The sequence below is a fragment of the Myxine glutinosa genome, chromosome 1 (assembly GCF_964187855.1).
Source record: "Myxine glutinosa chromosome 1, kmMyxGlut1.1, whole genome shotgun sequence".
NCBI classification, from domain to species: Eukaryota; Metazoa; Chordata; class Myxini; order Myxiniformes; family Myxinidae; genus Myxine; species Myxine glutinosa.
In genome coordinates, this window is record NC_136261.1 from 73,925,352 (window position 1) to 73,943,480 (window position 18,129).

General features: G+C 50.0%; 1 protein-coding gene and 1 long non-coding RNA gene across 8 annotated transcripts in view; one reads left to right on the plus strand and one right to left on the minus strand.

Moving 5' to 3' along the window:
• The window catches only part of LOC137425176 (ERI1 exoribonuclease 3), a 317,378-nt gene that overhangs the window by 96,931 nt on the left and 202,318 nt on the right, over positions 1-18,129 (minus strand). The window lies entirely within an intron of this gene.
• LOC144889731 (uncharacterized) lies at positions 7,869-9,760 on the plus strand. The gene is made up of 2 exons (XR_013622032.1): positions 7,869-8,202; positions 9,189-9,760. It is a non-coding gene; the product is annotated as an uncharacterized LOC144889731 (long non-coding RNA).

An 18,129-nucleotide genomic window follows, 5' to 3' on the forward strand; every position in this document is an offset into this window, starting at 1 on the left:
TACAGTGCCTCACCTCCTCGTGCACTCCTCCGACCTCCTCACTCACACCTCTTCTGATCTCCTCTCCCATCACTTGCATCTCCTGCCCAGATGCCACCCTCATCTGCTCCATTTCCTCCCTGTGAGCATCCAGTTTGGTTTCTACCCCCATTCTGACCCCCTCTATCTGCTGCTCCATTTGTTTAACTTCCCTTTCCGCTTGGTCCCTCATGTCCCTCAATTTGCCTTCCATACTGTTTTCTAACCCCTCTAACCCTTTTTGCATCCCTTCCATTTGATTCTCTTGAGCGGCCATTCTGTTTTCTACCCCCGTTAACCCATTCTTTACTTCTTTTATCCCGTTGTCTAACTCCTCAAAATTATTGTCTAACTTCTCAATTTTCTTGTCTAACTCCTCAAAATTATTGTCTAACTTCTCAATTTTCTTGTCTAACTCCTCAAAATTATTGTCTAACTTCTCACTGGTACCCCTCGCTTCGTCCCTCATTACCCCCATTTGGCCCTCCAATCGCTCACCCAATCGCTCATTATCAGCCCTCATTTCCTCCCTCATTTTCTCGCTATTCTGGGCCATAAGGGCCTTCATTTGTATGAAAAAAAACAAGTTCCAATCCACCGGGGGCGCTGCCACGGTCGCTGGCGCGGTGATCAGCGAGGCGCCATTTTGCGCGCCCGCTTCTTCGTGCGTGACGGCGCTATTTTGCGAACCTGCCGCCCTCACTGCTTCGCTCTCCTCCTGTCCCTCATTTTGGTCCTGGATCGACCCTACCTCACTCTCCCCTACCGGACCCCAGCCGTCTTGATCCGCCATAGCGCGACTTGCAAAATTCGAGTTTCGTAAAACAAAACAAATTTCGGCCGCTCCAAATTTTGACCAAATTTTTTTTTTTCCTCTATTCGTTTTTTTTTTTTTCTTCAAAATTTGGTCGGGCCTCGAATCCCACTCCTGACACCAATTGTTACAGATACGACTTTGATGGTATGGTGGGCCGAGCGGGATGGCCGCCGTATCCGTACAAGTTACCCGATTGTGCCCGAATGTTGACTAATCGCGCTACGCTGGCTCAATAGGAAAGAGAAGACACCCGGCTGGGTTATAATGACACAATACGACACCAGGGTTTCGATTCTCAAGTATATTCGTAGGGAAAAAGGTTAGATTACAGGGGCTAGAGGTATATTACAGGAAGACAGGCACTTAGACACACTCTTATATTATCCCCGGACAGACGACAGACACACGGGACAAAATGCTGACTCACACGGGGGTTGATGAAAAGGGGAGGCAGGTCGCGATGGCTCAGGTGCACCTGGCTCAGGGACAGAATCACGTACGGTGGTGTCCAGAGATGCGTGAAGGTATCACAGCGCTTGTGGGTCGCGACTTTGGTCTCAAGCTGGGGAGGTCGCTCAGCGCTCGGGAGGGTGGCGTCTTTTCCTTCCAAGCTCGGGGCGCATCTGACGTCACATCCGGCGCGGGGCCGCGTATATCCGGCGGGGAGTGACACGCCCTCGGCTCGTTAGCGCCGCCCCAGATGGCATCGGCCCATGGCTTCTCATTGGGTGCGGGGGTTACCGGCTCCGCCCTTGACGAGGGGCCGACAGGGAGCCCCTTCGTGGTAACCCCGTGGAGCGCGTGGTCAATGGTGGCTAACCGAGCCGGAAGGAGGACGCCCACTCCCCATGCCGTCACCGCGCCGCCCCCCTCTTTTGTTGTTGTTGTTGTAGTTGGCGCTTCTTCATGGGGAAGAGATGCGGAGAGGTATGGGGAGGTCCTAAACTTCCTAACAGGTGCCATATAATCACATTCTGGTGCAACGAAGAGTCATAATTAATGGAAACAAGTCCTTAACTGACATAGATTAAGAATAACTAGCAAGATGTCCTATAATTGTCTACGTGTGGTGCGGGGGACCTGGGCACGACATTTAATGGGGGGATGAAGGGGAAGATCGGCTCTAATGGGTGTTGTTTACAGACAATGGGACTAGGGAATGGGGTAAGGGAGAGTTGGGGAGTATCGGAGAAAATAGGGGAATATTTACAAGCGGATATGGAGGCCAAATTCCATATTCGCAACAATATATATATACGTATATATATATATATATATATATATATATATATATATATATATATATATATATATATATATATATATATATCTATATATATATATATATATATATATATATATATATATATATATATATATATATATTGTTGCGAATATGGAATTTGGCCTCCATATCCGCTTGTAAATATTCCCCTATTTCCCCAATACTCCCCAACTATCCCCAATCCCCCATTCCCTAGTCCCATTGTCTGTAAACAACAATCAGTAGAGCCGACCTTCCCCTTATTCCCCCATTAAATGTCGTGCCCAGGTCCACCGCACCACACGTAGACAACTTTCGGACATCTTGCTAGTTATTCTTAGTCTATGTCAGTTAAGGCCTCGTTTCCATTAATTATGACTCTTCGTTGCACCAGAATGTGATTATATGGCACCAGTAGTGAGTTTAGGACCTTTCCCATACCTCCTCCCATCTTCTTCCCCGTCTACAACAACAGAGGGGCACGGCGCTGCGCGGGGGGGAGTGTGCGTCCTCCCACCGGCTCGGTTAGCCGCCATCGACAATGCGCTCCAGACAACGCGCTCCAGACCATGCGCTCCACGGGGTTACCACAAAGGGGCTCCTTGTCAGCTCCTCGTCAAGGGCTGAGCCGGTAACCCCCCCGCACGCACCCAATGAGAAGCAACGTGCCGATTCCACGAGGCGGAGCTAACGAGCCGAGGGCGTGTCACTCCCCGCCGGATATACGCGGCCCCGCGCCGGATGTGACGTGAGATGCGCCCCCAGCTTGAGCAGACAAGACGCCATCCGAGCGCTGCGACCTCCCCGCATCTCTAGACTGGACCGGGTCGACCCTGTCCTTGAGCCAAGAGTGCACCTTGAGCCATCGATACCCGCTGTCCTTTCCATCAATCCCCGTGTGAGTCAGCTTTGTCCCGTTTATCTGTCGTCTGTTGGGAATAATATAAGATTGTGTCTAAGTGCTTGTCTTTCTATGTTGTACCTCTCGTCCCTGTAATCTGACCTTCCGAACGAATATAATCTCCTCCGGAGGTCTTGAGAACTGAACCCTGGGTGTCGTGTCATTTGAAACCCAGCCGTGTGTCCTTTTCCTTTATTGCCTTTATTGGCCTAGCGCAGCGCGACTAGTCAACTTCGAGTATAATCGGTAACTTGTGCAGACGTGGTCATACCAAAACCGCTCGGTAAATAACATCTAAGCCACGTCTGTAACAATTGGTGTCGAGGAGTGGAATTCGAACCCGGGACTAAATTTATTAGGCCCAAATTTGTAACAATTAGAATCGATTCGGAGCGCGTTTCCCGCCCGTTGTTAGGCCCAAACCAGGGAGGGAGAATCGATTCGGAGCGCGTTTACTGCGCTCGACGAAATTATAACGGTCGAAATTTTGTTTTGTTGTATAAAAACCCGTATTTTGAAAGTCGCGCTATGGCAGACCAAGACAGCTGGGGTCCGGTAGGGGAGAGTGAGGCAGGGTCGATCCAGGACCAAATTGAGGGACAAGAGGAGAGCGAAGCAGTGAGGGCGGCAGGGTCGCAAAATAGCGTGGTCGCGCACGTGGGTGTAGCGGCACCAAATTTTGCCACGCCCGCGACCGTAGCAGCGCCACCGGTGGATTTGAACCTTTTTTTGATAAAAATGAAGGCCCTTATGGACAAAATGATAAACGGAATGAGGGCCGATAGCGAGGAAATGAGTGAGCAAATGAGGGCTGATAGTAAGCGATTGGGTGAGCGATTGGAGGACCAAATGGGGGTAATGGGGAACCGGATGGATGCTCAGGGTGAGCAATTGTGGGTAATGAGGGACGAAGCGAGGGGTACCGGTGAGGGATTAGACAAGAAATTAGAGGGGTTAGACAATGGGATAGAAGGGGTGAAACATGGGTTAATGGGGGTAGAAAACAGAATGGCCGCTCAAGAGAATCAGATAGAGGGAGTGAAACATGGGTTAACGGGGGTAGAAAACAGAATGGCCGCTCAAGAGAATCAAATGGAAGGGATGCAAAAGGGGTTAGAGGGGTTAGAAAACACCATGGAAGGCAAATTGAGGGACATGAGGGACCAAGCGGAAAGGGAAGTTAACCAAATGGGGCAGCAGATAGAGGGGGTCAGAATGGGGGTAGAAGCCAAACTGGATGCTCACAGGGAGGAAATGGAGCAGATGAGGGTGGCATCTGGGCAGGAGATGCAAGTGATGGGAGAGGAGATCAGAAGAGGTGTGAGTGAGGAGGTCGGAGGAGTGCGCGAGGAGGTGAGGCACTGTAGGGAGCACATGGAGAAGGAGGTGAGAAAGGGGACTGTAAAGTTACAAGGGGGCATAGAGGACCTGACGCAGGAGGTGGAGCAGCTGACGGTGGGACAGACGGAGTTAGTGGAGCAGGTTCAAAGGAACACTGCGGTATTAGGAGGTTTAAAAGCGACACAGAGAGAACTAAAAGATGACTTGGTGGCGACGAAGAGGGAATGTCAGATGGTACGTGAGGGACTGACAACGAGGTTGGACGAGGTGATAGAGGTAATGGAGACGAAGGACCGACAGGTGAGGACGCACATGGAAACGGTCAAGGTAGCCTTAGAGGATGAGCTTGAGGAGACGTACCGGGGAATAAAAGAGGTGAAGCAGAAACTAGAAGAAGTGGAAGAAGGGATGAGCGAAATTAAGAAGCGACGGAGAGGGGATGAGAAAGAGATAAAAGAGGAGATAAAAGAATTGGTCCAAAGTCTGTGTTTGGATCGTGATGATGTGCTCATTAACCGGATGAGGGATTCGCAGGTGATGGAGGAGAAGCGAAGAGGAAGAGGACCCGGTGTAAGTGGTGACCAATATGGTCGTGCGTATGATGCGCCAGGGGATTTAATAAGCTTGGGGGTCGAGATGGACCCGGGTGTTCGTGAGAGGCCGTGGGTGAAGTGTGCGACAGGTCTGGTGTGCGAAAGAGGAGGTGTGCAAGAAAGTCCGACTCTGGGGTGTGTGAGGAAAAAGTGCGTGCCAAGGAGTGGGGGTGCTGGCGAGAGTGAGTCGGTCGTAGCGCGTGTGCGAGGGAGCACATGGAAGCGTGCTGTGGTGAGTGTTACAGAGGGTGTGACGGGAGAGTGTGCGCGAGGAAGGTGTGTGACGGACAGGTGCATGGGGAAAGAGTGCGCTGTCAAAGGCAAGGAAGAATGCACACCTGTGGTGAGTGTTACAGAGGGTGTGACGGGAGAGTGTGCGCGAGAAAGGTGTGTGACGGACAGGTGCATGGGGAAAGAGTGCGCTGTCAAGAGTAAGGGTGAGTGCGCTGTCAGGAATGGAGGTGAAAGTAGTGAGAGTGACATGGAGCGTGAGTTAGTTGTGACAGGTGAGCGAGGATGTACACCTGGGATGGAAGGATGCACACCTGGAATGGTAGAGCGTGAGTGGGAATGCACGCTGGAGTTGGTGGTGAGGCACGTGGTTGGGTGTGCGAATGAGAGCACACCTGTGATTGTCACAGAGGAGGTGACCGAGGAGGGGGCGCGAAGCGGTGTATTGGTGAGGTGTGCGAGCAACGAATGTGTGCCACAGTGTTCGGTGGTCAGGTGTGTGACCAAGGCTGTGAGTGGAATGAGGGTACCTGGGTGTGTAAGGAAAGGTACGAGGAGCATGGGCACGGCTGGATGTGTGAGCAAGGAACGGGCTGCGGGATGTAAGCATGCAGGTGAAGCATCGACGTTAGACGGGGTAGAGTTTAGAACGACTTATAGCCGAATCGGGCCCTCGGTGCGTGCTGGGCCTCGCTTTGAACGGCCGCGTCCGTGCTCCACCAGGCGGAGCGGGCGGCAGGATAGGAAGGGTCGTCATGGCGACCACTTTTTGGTGAGGCATTCCGGCAGGCCGAGATCGAGCCATGGGATGGCTCCGTGCCGAGATGGTGCGTGGGATCTCGGCCCGGGTAAACCTCCTTCCCTGCACCGAGTGCCGGACGCATCCAGCCGCTGGCACAAAACAACCAGCATCCATTGCTTGGCTTTACGAAGCCGGGCTTTGGACAGGGATTGGCGCACCGAGAGGTATTAGTGAGTAGACTGGGTGATGAGGTTAGTGTTTTGGACCCAAAATTGGAGAAAAACAAAATTTGATGATTGGCAAGGGATTGGCAGTAGTGATTGGCAGATGATGAGTAGTGATTGGCAAATTTTTGATTTGTTGAAATTTGATGTGCAAAATTGGTAGTGAGAGACCCCCGATGGGGTGGGATGGCAAATCCACCATCCTTCCCATGTTGTGGGGGCAAAGGAGCAATAGCTTATGGGGTTGATGGCAGTGGAAACTAGCCCGGGTGGGTTAGGTTATATTGATAGGGATCTAGCGAAGATGACATTAGGTGACGATAAGGTTAGGTAGTGACTGATACCTGTAGTAGGGACGCAGGTAGATTAGTGTGGATTATAATGACGAGGGAGCGCAATAGTTTAAAGGGACGACTGGGAAGCGCAAGTTTCAGAAGGGAGTAGTTAGCTGAGATGATGCCGTGTGTGTGAGAATTGAACAGGTGTGATTGCACAGGTGTGCAACTGGACAGGTGTGTGGAGCAGTGTATGAGTAGTGAGTGTTGTGGATCAGCGCGAATGCGCTTGGGGAGAGAAGGGTGCAGGTGGCACCAGGTGTGAGAGCACAGGTGTGCAGGTACAGGTGTGTGGAGAGAGTTGGAGTGAGTGGTACGGAGTGGTGTGCATGGTGCGAAGGTGTGGATGGGGGAAGAGTGGACCCCTTTCACGAGTACCCGGGGCGGGTAGTGTAAGTGTTAGGTAGAGGGTGCAGGTAAATTGTGGTTGGATATTGGCATTTGTGGTGCGGTTGCAGAATGGTATTGTGGATGGGTGCATTAGTGTTGTGGAAATGGCTGGGCGTGTAGCCTGTTAGTGTGTGTAGTTGGTTGGGCACTCCACCACTGTGAGGATGTCGGCCAGGTGAGGCCGCAGGTGGGCTCTGGGAGCCGGTAGAGTTGTGGATGGGGCCCGAGGATCCGGAGGATGGACCCGGGTAGCCCAGTGCCAGAGAGGGCACCGAGTGGGGAGAGTGCCAGAGGGCCTTCCCCTGGTAGTTAGGTTAGGGTAAGGAGCAGGTAAGCTCGGAGGCAACTGCAGTGGTGGAGGTGTGCAGGTGGGTAGACCCACTGGGAGAGGTACACGTCGCAGCCCAGAAATTGTACGAGGGCACCGGGAGATGAATCGGGGGAGTGAGACCCCAAATTGAAGAGCACCACAGTTTGGCCAATGGGAATTGGTTTTTAGAACCCATAGTGTAAGAGGGCCAATGGTTTGGCCGGAGGAAGACCCCGGGTAGTGTAAAGTTGTTAAAGTCACTTAGGAAATAGTTAGGATTGATGAACCTGTCGCACCATACGCAGCCACTTGCCTGTGGTGATGATGATGACTCCACACCTGTGTTTTCTTTGTTTTGTTGCAGGAAATGAGAATTGCTGTGTGGATTGGTGAGACGCATCACAACGTGGATGAGACATTGGGGTGATTCCATCTCTCCCTCCCTAGGAGGGACTGATGATGAATTGGTAATGGCAAATTTTGATGTTGGGTTGAAAATGGCAAATTTTGATGAGAGTTGAAAATGGCAAATTTGATTGGTTAGGAGGGAGAGAAGACGAATTTGGTTTATGGGAGGAACGGGGAAGACAGTAGGGATGTTTGTTGATTTGTAAAATAGATGTTTATGGGTAGTGTTGAGTTTTGTGGATACAGTAAGGGGTAAGGGAGGGGCCATGTAGGTTACCTGGTGGGGGGGGGGGGCGTACGATAGGAACGTACCTGTCTCACCTGGTTCCCATGTGCCCCCAGTGTGCATCATCTTATATTGCGTGCACTTTTGCGCCCTTACCACCTTACTCACTTGTCTTCTTCTTTTGTCTCCCACCTCCGAGGATCTGGCTTTGGGGTAGAGAGAGAGGAGAGAGCGGTGCTGGCTACGCAGTTGTGGGCCTGCACTTTCGCTGCTTGCTGCTTGGATCGATACACCATACGGACCGCAATGTTTGTGGCCACCCACAATGGACCGCAGTTCTTTTGCGGCCAAGCACCACCCGTGGAAGGACCTATGGGTCAACGTGGCACCTATGCCAAACAGGTGAACCACTTATAGTTGACACCACTGAAGGCCAAAATACAGAAATGGACGCGGTTGGCGCCTTTCTTTATTTTTGAAAAGAAGTAAGAAGGCCAAGTGCACCACACGAAGGCAAGACCAGCGGCAGAACATCGGCCGGCTGCGACACCACACAATGATTTATAAACACTTTATTGGTGCACCGGATGGTGCTCACTGTGTGATGGGGTGGTGCTTGATGCTTGGAAGGGGTGCTCTGCACGTTATTAAAGGCCGTCGGCCACAGAGCACTCGTGGGTTGGTGTATCGATGCTAGCATGCGTGCTCTCTCTATGCATAACATCTGCATGTGTTCCTCCAAAAACAGGTCCTGGATCGTAGTGTAAATATCAGCGTAGTCTTGTGTAAATAATGCTCCCTACCGGCTGTATGTTTAGTTTGAGGATTCTTTCCGGATTCGGTTATCCTGTGGGTGTGTTTCTGTGAGGAGAAGGGTGCAACGTCGCAGGGGGACATATTTACTCATTTGTGAATATCTGTAAAACTGTCGCACTCAGGGTAGCGTTAATAGTAGAGGGAACTACATTGCGTGCCACACTAAAGTAGGTAAAAATTTATCGGGTCGGGACGCCCCGAGGGTAGAGAAGGGTGCAATGTTGCGAATATGGAATTTGGCCTCCATATCCGCTTGTAAATATTCCCCTATTTCCCCAATACTCCCCAACTATCCCCAATCCCCCATTCCCTAGTCCCATTGTCTGTAAACAACAATCAGTAGAGCCGACCTTCCCCTTATTCCCCCATTAAATGTCGTGCCCAGGTCCACCGCACCACACGTAGACAACTTTCGGACATCTTGCTAGTTATTCTTAGTCTATGTCAGTTAAGGCCTCGTTTCCATTAATTATGACTCTTCGTTGCACCAGAATGTGATTATATGGCACCAGTAGTGAGTTTAGGACCTTTCCCATACCTCCTCCCATCTTCTTCCCCGTCTACAACAACAGAGGGGCACGGCGCTGCGCGGGGGGGAGTGTGCGTCCTCCCACCGGCTCGGTTAGCCGCCATCGACAATGCGCTCCAGACAACGCGCTCCAGACCATGCGCTCCACGGGGTTACCACAAAGGGGCTCCTTGTCAGCTCCTCGTCAAGGGCGGAGCCGGTAACCCCCCCGCACGCACCCAATGAGAAGCAACGTGCCGATTCCACGAGGCGGAGCTAACGAGCCGAGGGCGTGTCACTCCCCGCCGGATATACGCGGCCCCGCGCCGGATGTGACGTGAGATGCGCCCCCAGCTTGAGCAGACAAGACGCCATCCGAGCGCTGCGACCTCCCCGCATCTCTAGACCGGACCGGGTCGACCCTGTCCTTGAGCCAAGAGTGCACCTTGAGCCATCGATACCCGCTGTCCTTTCCATCAATCCCCGTGTGAGTCAGCTTTGTCCCGTTTATCTGTCGTCTGTTGGGAATAATATAAGATTGTGTCTAAGTGCTTGTCTTTCTATGTTGTACCTCTCGTCCCTGTAATCTGACCTTCCGAACGAATATAATCTCCTCCGGAGGTCTTGAGAACTGAACCCTGGGTGTCGTGTCATTTGAAACCCAGCCGTGTGTCCTTTTCCTTTATTGCCTTTATTGGCCTAGCGCAGCGCGACTAGTCAACTTCGAGTATAATCGGTAACTTGTGCAGACGTGGTCATACCAAAACCGCTCGGTAAATAACATCTAAGCCACGTCTGTAACAATATATATATATATATATATATATATATATTGTTGCGGATCTCGAGCCCGTCGACGTACAAAGGGGGGTTAAACCCTTTTCCCCCTCGGGCCTTCGAGTCCACGAGGCCGCTACCCACTTTACACTCGTGGGGCGGATTGCGAAGCAATTCCAGCTGCCACCCCCGTAGCGAGCGTGCGGAAGGGTCTCTGGTCAAATACCCAAGTACCTTCTATACACACGCTGCCACGAAGACGGGGGCTGAACCTCGCACGAGTCACGCTGGTCTGATACGCCCGAGCGGTTTGCGTGTCACGTGACTCGTGCCGTTAATTATTATTGAACCCGATTGAGCGGTTTTATCTCGTACAATGCGAGGCCAATTGGGAAGAGACATGAACGGCCAAATGGAAGCAAAGAACACAGGTTTATTTATAATTTGTACAGTGATCAGGGCAAAGAGACACAGGGTAGAAACTTAACATCCTTAACTTAATTACCCAGACAAGGGCCCTCTCACTCACGCGGGGAAAGGAAGGAAGAGAAGAGAACGCGCTCAAGCGCGGTCGTTTGTGCAGTTCGCCCCGGACAGCTCGTTGGGCGTTCCCTTGAGGATGTTCGCGGCACGGACGTCGGCCTCGGTCGTTCACGCACGGGAATCCGCCCAGCGTGTCCCGATGTTAGCGAGGCAACCGCGCACATGCAGGGAGCCCATGCAGGGAGATCGCTGGAGTCTCAGGCCCCGGGAGAGATCGTCCTGCGAGAGCGCTTATAACAGGGGCAGCTCAGAGCAGGGGCAGAACGCAGACTACAGGGAGAGCGATGAGACCTTCTTTCATTCGGGGGCAGGGAGAGTTCGTGCTTCGACCTCGAGAGCTCAGAGACAGGGAGCACGCTGGGAGCTGGCCACGGAGAGAGTTCGTGCTTCGGAGTCCTGGGCTCGAGAGAGAGAGTTCAGGGAACCGGGGCAGGGTTTTATAGCCCCCCCCCCAGAGTCCCAACAGAATGTTCCAAGCATCTCCCCTCATCATCAAGTATGGATGGTTTTGAGGGAGTTCATGGGGGTTACGGATATGGTGTGAGAAATGGAGAAGGTGAAAGGATTTTGGAGTTTGCTGATGGAGCTGATTTGTTGATTTGTAATACTCGGTTCCAGAAAGAAGATAATAAGCTTGTTACATACACGTCAGGTGGGTCGACGACAACCGTTGACTACCTGATGGTGCGTAGGCGAGATCGGGGGCACCTCCGGGACACAAAGGTGATCCCGGGGGAGGAGGCTGTTTCACAGCACCACTTGGTTGTCTGCGACATAAGGGTGAAAGGTGCGAGGAGAGCTTGGCGGGTGAAGTACCAACCAAGAATAAAGGTGTGGAGGTTGAAAGAGGTGACAGTAAGGGAGGCATTAAAAGAGAGGCTGAGTAGGGTAGAGGATGATGTGGTTGAGCTTGAAAGTGGTTGGATGTCAATGAAAGCTAGTCTGTTGGGAGCCATTGGTGAGGTATGTGGATGGACAAAAGGACCACCGAGGCACTCGGAAACATGGTGGTGGGATGATGAAGTTGGAAAGAGGATTGACGAGAAGAGGAAGAAGTTCAAGGAGTGGCAGAAGGCGAAGGGTACGGGAGCAGAAACAGCAGAGCATGAAAGTTATAAGGCAGCCAGGAAGGCTGCAAAGAAAGAGGTAGCAAAGGCGCAGGAGGCATGTAGGAAAATGTTCGGAGAACGCTTGGATTCGGAAGAGGGTCAGAAAGCAGTATTCAGGATTGCAAAGCACATAGCGAAAGAGAGATGTGATGTGATGGGGGTGAGTTGCTTGAAGGATGAAGTGGGACAAATCGTTGTCGACCCAGATGGAATTAAAGGAAGATGGAAAAAATATATGGAAATGCTGTTGAATACAGAGAATGAATGGGATGGCAACATAGAGAGTAACCCAGTTTTAGGACCGGCAGAGAAGATAACTGAGAAGGAAGTTGAGGAAGCGATAAAAGCAATGAAGAGTGGAAAAGCGGGAGGGCCGACGGGAGTTGTGGGAGATATGTTGAAGGCAGCAGGAAGTTGGGGTGTGAAGAGAATGACAGAGATCTGTAATCTGGTGGTGAAAGAAGGCTGCATTCCAGTGGTTTGGGAACTGAGTACCCTCGTCTCTCTATACAAGGGGAAAGGTGACCCTCTGGAGTGTGGCTCGTACCGAGCGATAAAGTTATTGGAGCATGGAATGAAGGTATTGGAAAGGGTGTTGGAGAGGAGGATAAGGAAGAAAGTGAAGATTGACGAAATGCAGTTGGATTTATGCCAGGAAGAGGAACGACAGATGCGCTTTTCATTGTGATGCAGTTGCAGGAGAAGTACATGGAGAAGAGGAAGAAGTTGTTTTTTGGGTTTGTTGATCTGGAGAAAGCATTCGATAGGGTTCCACGCAAAGTATTGACATGGGCATTGAGGAAGTTAGGAGTGGAGGAATGGTTGATCAGAGTAGTGATGGCAATGTACAAAAGAGTGCGCACAGCTGTAAGGACGAAGGACGGGAACAGTGGTGAGTTTGAGGTGAAGGTGGGAGTGCATCAGGGGTCGGTACTAAGTCCACTACTATTTGTAGCTGTGATGGAGGTGCTAGCTCAGAACGTAAAGGGGGGTTTACCGTGGGAGTTGTTGTATGCAGATGATCTGGTGTTGATTGCGGAAAGTATGGATGGACTGAAGGAAAAGATGAACAAGTGGAAGGAATGTATGGAGACAAAAGGTCTGAAGGTGAATATCGGAAAGACGAAGGTGATGGCAAGTGGTAAAGCATGTGGTGAGGTGGAAAGAACTGGGAAGTGGCCGTGCGCTGTGTGCAGGAAGGGTGTCGGAGTGAACTCCATTCAATGTACAATGTGCGCTGAGTGGGTTCATCGAAAATGTAGTGGTCTGAGAGGGTCATTTACCAGTGTGGCAGCTACATTCAAATGTAAGGTGTGCACAGAGGGAGCTGCAGATGGAGGAAATGTTGAGTTGGATCTTGGAGACGGCGTGAAGCTGGAAGGTGTGAAAACATTTTGCTACCTCGGAGACATGCTGAATGGATAAGGTGGATCAGACTCGGCAACGGTTGCTCGAGTGAGATGTGCATGGAAGAAGTTTCGGGAACTGAGTGGCGTGCTGATGAGGAGGAGAGTGTCGCTGAAGCTGAAGGGAAAGGTGTATGCTGCATGTGTGAGAAGTGTTATGATTTATGGGAGCGAGACATGGGTAATGAACGTAGAGCAGCAACGAAGGCTGGAAAGGGTGGAAATGCGAATGGTTCGATGGATGTGCGGAGTATCGTTGAGAGAGAGGAAGACAAATGATGAATTGCGAAAGATGATGGGAATATTGCCTGTGATTGATGCTGTGAAGAGGAACAGGTTGAGATGGTTTGGTCATGTGTTGAGGAAGGATGAAAGTGACTGGTTGAGAAGAGTGATGGAAATTAATGTAGAAGGAAGTAGAGGACGGGGAAGACCGAGAAAGACTTGGCTAAAGATGGTGGAAGAAGAAATGCGGGCAAGGGGGTTAACAAGGAGAGATGCAGAAAATAGGGCAAAATGGAGAAGATTGTCATGGGGACCGCAAGGCTAACCCCCGCTCTAGCAGGGAAAATGGCCTTAAAATGCATGTTGTTGTTGTTGTATCTCCCCTGACCGCCGTCGCTGGCCACTCCCCTTTAGCTCCCATTGGCTGTTTGCCACTGTTGGCCACTCCCCTTTAGCTCCTCCCTCGGGCCTCCCAGACTTGTTCCAGGCCCTAGCACATGGCATTCCAGCCCAATGAGGCCTACACTTACTTACCTGCATCAACGCATACTAACACAGGAAAGGAGACTATACTTAACATCTAAAAAGAAATAACTGAACTAAGCGAGGCTACATGTTGTGGTGCAACTAACTAAGAGGGGGGTTTGCCTTTATTCTCAAAACCGCAACAATATATATATTGTTGCGGTTTTGTGTTTTTGCAATAAAAGGTTTATTCCCCCCTCAAAGTTAGTCACACTACAACATGTAGCCTCGTTTAAGCTCAGTTATGTCTTAGTAAGTGTAAGCATAGACCTTTCCTCTGTGTAGGTTTGCGTTGAGTAGAATAATGAGACTTAGGTCCTTCCAATGCTTTATGCCGCCTCGATGCTTTGGTTTTGGCGCAAATTAACACGAGGCCGACCTGACAAGTTGAGGCAGGCCGAAGGAAGGCGGAGGAGGATCCGACGGTAAGCGTGAGCCGCCAATCAGGGCTCGAGGGGAGTGGCTCATGACTGTGGCAAAGGCGTGGTTTGGAACATTCGATGCGGGCTAAGGGCGTGTCAATATAACCCTTTGCGCAAAGCCCCCACCTCAGTTTTGAGGGGAGAGGCGCTTGAACAAGTTATGAGCCGGGGTCCTCTGTTGAACAGTTCTGAGAGTGCGCGGTGTTGAATTGAGTTACAAGTTAAATGCTCGGTTGAGCTTGAGGCAGATCCTCTGAATTGAGTTACGAGGGTGAAAGTGCGCCGTTGATTAATCGCGCTGTGAGGAACCGCCGAGCCGGGCGAGAGATGCGCATATTCGCCAGCCTGCCTTTGTTCGAGATACGTGCCACAAGGATCCCTCCCGCCTGCCTGCCTGCCTTCATCGAGGGACGTACTGTGACCGCAGAGGGCCACGTCGGGCGAGCTGTTCCTGAACAACAAAGCCGGCGCGTTCAGCGCATGAACATTTCCTTCCTTCATTCCCCCTGTGAGTGTGAACGGGCCCGTTGTCTGGGGTAAAAGCTAAGACTGTATAAGCTCTGCCCTGTCTCTGCTTCTACCAATCATTGTAAATAATAATTATTAAACGTGTTATTTCTTTGATTCGACCGTTTCGTCCCTTGCATCTATTGTTTGAGCGTGGTACGAATTATATCGCTCAAATCGGGTTCCAATAATAAGGTAACTGCACGGATCACGTGGTACGCCATCCGCTCGGACGTACTCAAATTACGCGTGGTTCGTGCGAGACGTGATCCCCGCTTCCGCGGCGGCGTAGGTATTTAGGTACGTGCGAGAATTGTCCCGAAACCCTGCCCTGCGTCTGCCCGGGAGTGGCGACTCATGTCTCGCGGTTGCGACGACCCAAAAAGAACAAGGGGCTTAATCTCCTCTTGGTAAGGGAAGGAGGGTCGCGCGGAAACCGTAACAATATATATATATACAAGCTTGGCTCTGCTCGCTGTGCTCGCCTCACCACGCTTCATTACTGAGGAACGGGCTTATTTTAGCTGAGGCTTATGACTGTACCTGAGTTGCTGTGTTGTCATGATTTACACCAATCATAATGCAAACAATTATTTTGCACAAATGTATTTGTTGTGTTTGTGATATTACATTTTTATAAGCAATTTAGGTTGAAGATTTAGGTTGAATGTTTTTTTTCAAGAAAGAACCCCTCAGCACATACAAAGGGGAGGGGTAGGTGCAGACTGGAAATTTGGGACGATTACACCTCACCACCAAGTAATTGAAAACACCTCACCACCAAGTAATTTAAAACACCTCACAGCCATAAAACACGCAATAAAAACACCTCACAGCCACAAAATTAAAAACACCTCACCACAACGTCATTTAAAAACACCTCACCACCAAGTAATTCAAAACACCTCATCACCAACTAATTCAAAACACCTCACCACCACATAATTAAAAACACCTCACTACCACGTAATTATAAATAGCTCACCACCACGTAATTCAAAACACCTCACCACCATGTAATTCAAAACACCTCACCACCATGTGATTTAAAAACACCTCACCACCACGTCATTTAAAAACACCTCACCACCACATAATTCAAAATACCTCACCACCACGTGATTCAAAACCACCACAACGTTATTAAAAACACTTCACAACCACGGAAACAAAAGTTTGAGGGAGTCAATAAGTGACAACACAGACACTGCCCAGATGTGTAGATATATAGATAAATGACTGCACCCGAGTTGCCGTTTTGTCATGGTTTAAAAGTTTAAACCAATCATAATTCAAACAATTATTTTGCACAAATGTATTTGTAATATACGTGATATCACATTTTAGAAACAATTGAAGTTGAAAAAAAAAATTGTCCCGAAAAAATTCCCATAAAATATATTTTTTTTAAATGGAAAATTTTTCAAAAACAAATACCCTTAGGACATACCGACGGGAGAGATATGTGCATACCAGAAGTTTGATAGGATTTCACAAAAGTTTGAGGGAGTAGTTCAGTGACAAGACAAGACATGACAACACAACACAGACACTGCACATATATATATATATATATATATATATATATATATATATATATATATATATATATATATATATATATATATATATATATATATATATATATATATTGTTGTGAATATGAGAATGTGTTTTTTTTTATTTTGTGGTGGTGGTAAAATGTTGTAAAAGGTTGTTGTAAAAGGTTGTTGTAAAATATCACCCCTCCTCCCTCCGTTGTGGTTGTATAAAGGTCAAAGGGCGTTCCCGTAGTTAGTCCATAGAAAAACATACATGTAGGTCACGATATATCTTTTCTTTTGATAGTTATCTCTTATTCTGTGTTTTAGGATAAGGCTGTGTCTCCCATTAATTAAAAGTACTCCATTGCACCAGTGAAAGAGAATAGACCCCCTTTCCTTCCCATCCCCAAAAGCCTCGATTGCCCATATTACCTCCCCTCCGATCCAATTGCCGCCATTGGCCACGAGGCAGGGTTGGGGAAGAAAGGCGTGTCTCCACCTCGTCATAGAGGGGGAGGAGTGAACCAGCCCCGCTCGACCAACCATGAGCCAGGGGTTTGGCTACAGAGGGCGGAGGAAGAGCGGTGGGGGAGGTTCGCAAAGGTTGAGGGGCGGGGGCCTATATAACCCAAGGCAGGGGTGTGGCAACGAGAGATGAGTTGGTCTGAGTCGGTTGCCAGAGGAGGGTCAGTGGTTGCGGTGGTGAGGAGTGAGAGAAAAGAAGAAAGAGTGAGGGTTTGGACCAGACAGGCAGACGGGAGATGAGCCTTTACCGAGAGACGAGAGGGAGTCCAAGGAGTTGAGTCCAACCAAGAAGTCCAGAGTTGAACTGCAGCTCGAGCCACCGCAACTGCATTTGCTGCAGCTGGAGCCACCGAAACAGCAGCCACAGCAGCGTGAGGCCTGGACGGCAGTTTGGAGCACGGCCGCGGAGGAGCGGCGGCTGCCCAACGAGTCAATCGTGCTGAAGGACCAGTGGACCTCCCTATCCCGCCAGCCATCCATCTCCCGCCAGCCATCCATCTCCCGCCAGTCCTATCATCAATTCCCCGCGTGAGTCAGTGTTCTGTTTGTGCTGTCCTGGGTTAGTTAAGTCTGTAGATAAGCTAAATTTGCACTGTGTCATCTGCGTCTTGTACTTGTAAATAAACTGAATTGCTTTTTGTTGCTTGTGTGTAAATAGTAAATAAATTCAGTAGTAATATTTCAAACCTTTTGTCTTTCGTCTTGGCCTTCTTTTTCCTCTTTGCATTCGTCGCCTTTGTCTTTTCCCCATTGGGCAGCTACGGTGCGATACGGCCAAAGTCTGGGTGAATCGGGTGAGTTTGTTAGGTCGCGGTCTTACACCACCGCTCGGTCTATAACATCTAACCGCGATCTATAACAATTGGTAGTCAGGAGATGGGATTCGAACCTGGGACTAAATTTATTTAGCCCAAATTTTGGACACCAATTGTGTTAGTACTATAACAATTGGTGTCGAGGAGTGAGATCGGACCCGGAGCGCGTTTACGCGCTCGAAATTATAAAGCCGAAATTTGTTTGTTGTATAAAAATCCGAATTTTGAAATCGCGCCATGGCTGTTCAAGGCGACGGGATGCCGGTGGGAGAGATAGACGGGGTAGAATCGACCCAGGACCTCGGGGAAATGTATGTGGAAGAAAGGGAGGAGGAAAATGGCAATGTGGTTGCGGGAATATCAGGCGCGCAAAATGGCGCGCTCGCTCACGTGGTTGAAGGGTCCCAAAATAGCGGCGCCGCGGAGGGCGAGCCTGCGGTGGCGGCTGGGGACGCTGGGCAAACCGGGTTTGACCTCAGATTATTCTTGACCCAACTGAATGCAAAAATGGATAGAATGGGAAACCAAATGGGGGTAATGAGGGACGAAGCAAGGGGTACCGTTGAGGGGTTAGACAATAATTTTAAGGGGTTAGACAATAATTTTA